The sequence below is a fragment of the Staurois parvus genome, unplaced genomic scaffold (assembly GCF_062004578.1).
Source record: "Staurois parvus isolate SC_StPar_1 unplaced genomic scaffold, SC_StPar_1.0 ptg000057l, whole genome shotgun sequence".
Taxonomy (NCBI): Eukaryota; Metazoa; Chordata; class Amphibia; order Anura; family Ranidae; genus Staurois; species Staurois parvus.
The window spans coordinates 4266829-4269359 of NW_028317853.1; the positions used below are offsets into that span (position 1 = coordinate 4266829).

The 2531-nt window shown below is 48.3% G+C and overlaps 1 non-coding gene across 1 annotated transcript; it reads right to left on the reverse strand.

Annotated features, from left to right (window-relative positions):
* Window positions 1-546: 546 nt before the first annotated feature.
* Window positions 547-728, reverse strand: LOC149469942 (U2 spliceosomal RNA). The gene has a single exon (XR_016311477.1). It is a non-coding gene; the product is annotated as a U2 spliceosomal RNA (small nuclear RNA).
* Window positions 729-2531: the final 1803 nt, after the last annotated feature.

Below are 2531 nucleotides of genomic sequence, written 5' to 3' on the forward strand. Positions count from 1 at the left end.
TATGCCCAGCCGAAGCCGGACATCCAGTACTAGGTCAGAGGGTTCTCCCGAAGAGAAAACCCCCTAGGGATCAGGGGAGGAAGGAACCAAAAGGCCACACATCCTCCCCCTAGACTTCAGGGTAGGCCCGAGGACCCACACCCTCCATCCGTGAAAAACACACACATAAGCAACAGAAAAATGACAAACGTGGGAGGTGAATAAATTAAATAAATAGAAAATAAAAAAGTGGTACCGTGCCAAATTGTGCACAGACCAGGCCCTGAGGCCCGTAGCAAAAATTGCCCTGGACTTAGCCAAAAGGCCTGGTCCTTAGGGCGCTGTGCAAAAAGAGGTGAAAAACAATGACCATGTGCCAACTTCACACTGTGGGGTCCCACACCCAGGTGTTACTAATGGCACCCCTGAGAGCGTCTTCCCCAGGGGGCACTGAGTTTGCGGACTTTTTGCGTCCTCAGCCCCTGGCCAGACCAAGGTAGATCCGTCCAAACCAGGAGGTACTGGGTCTTTCCAGCTTTCCCAGAGGAATTACTCCCAAGGCCCCAGAATGAATCATGGTGCTCCCTGGTTTCTGTCCCTCCGGTCCAGCCTTCCGGACCCCCATCATACCAGTGAGGCTACTATACAACAGCCATCCCCGCAAAGCAAGAATGGCCGGGAGCACCCCCACTGGACACTGATAAGAACAGATACTACACTTGATCTTAGCCAAAAGGCCGAGAAGCGATACTACTTCCGCTACTACCCGCTACTACTTCCGCTCTGACCGCCTAGGTAATCGTAAGCAGAGGTTCTCCTCCCCGCAGTCTTATGGGACACGTGACAGGTCCCAGAAGACTATGGGACCAGTCACAGTGGGCACCAGGCTATGAAGCCGCAAGCTGTTAAAGCCACGTGCCCACACTTAAGATGCCAGGGACAGAGGACAGCTGGTGAATCCAGCTCGGTTGAACGCACTGCTGGATCATGGGCAGGCGAGTGGCTGTTTTTTAAAAGTCAACAGCTACAGCTTTTGTAGCTGCTTTCTTTTTTTTTCAGAGGAGAAGAGGGAGAGGGAGGAGAAGCTGGCTTTCAGCGGTTGTAGGAGGAAAATAAAGGGGATTGGTTCCTGTATATGTCCCCCCAGCCACCCCTTCTTTCCATGTGTAAACAGAATGTGACAGAGAGACTACACCAGCGGTTAAGGGTGTGTGGTAAAAATACGTCTCAACTGTAAAAAAAAAAAAAACACATCTCAACTATGGGATTTTACCTCCCCCCAAACCACAAATGTAAACAAACCCTTATTGTCCTGAGCCCCCTATAAGGCTGCTTTGACAGTGATGCACTGCTGTCTACCTGCACCACAGGTGCAGTGCATATGTGGCTTTCCTGCGGTTTAGCTGCGCTTTGACAGACATTTCTTGCGGGTGTGGTGCACTTTCTGAAAGTGCACCAACACTCCTGCATTCAGAATATAATAGAAGTGCGCATCCCTGGTTTGAGGTCGAGGGCCACATCTGAAGGCTCTGCAGGCCACAGGTTGAACACCCCTGGTGTATAAGTTACTTTGCTGCAAAAACTCAAATATGTACAGTGTGATTTTGAGCATTTTAACAAGTGTGAAAGTAGCCTATACTTTTGCCAAGAAGGTTTTAAGCATGCAACTGACTAATTATGTGGCTATATTTAGGAGATAATGTTAGCCACTATCCCTGCCCCTCTGTTCACATGGCTGAGGATTTCTAGCAAAAAGCACTCTTTAAAGTATTGCATTCTAGTGTCTCCATTGAAAGGTGCTGGTAAGGCTATAGTAATTGGGGCATCGACATTGACAAAATATGACCATAGCCATATTTATTCAATTATGTCAGCCACTATCTTCATCCCTTTGTCTACATTCCAGATGACAGTTCGGGATTCAGACATTTGCAATAGGGGGGTGGGGCCCAGGTGCGGATGGGTCGGTGGGTGTCATTCATCATGACTGACATGGGTCTGCATCACTGGACGATGTAATTGATGCTGGATATGGATTTACATTGTGGGCTTTTTTTTTTTTTTTTTTTTTTTTTTTTACGACTTGTCAAAAAGTGTGGTGTTGGTATCTGGGGGTCTCTTTATTTTTAAAGGGGTCTTCCAGATTCTCCCGCCCACAGACCCACACATCCACCAGATCAGGTTTATAGGAAGGAGGCCGTTTTCAACTTGGGGACAAGAAGTGTTGCCAGAGGGGTCCCCCCCTGCTGGCAAAGTACCTTCCCCATATTGAAGGCATGTGACCTATTATGGTTCAGGGAGGCACACACTTGTCCCTTTTCTTGCCTGCCAAGCTTCATAAGGGTCCTGTATGGATTTTGGGTGGACCTCATGCTGGGTTTTTTTTTTTCAGGGGTTCCCCTCAACATCCATACCAGACCCTCATCAAGCATAAGGGTCTGGTACTGTATGTATTTTTAGGGGGGATCCTTACACCTTTCTTTTTTTGCGTGGGGTCCCCCTTCACATTATCAAGGATTGGGGTTGGGTGTGTACTTTTGGCTGTCGTCAAA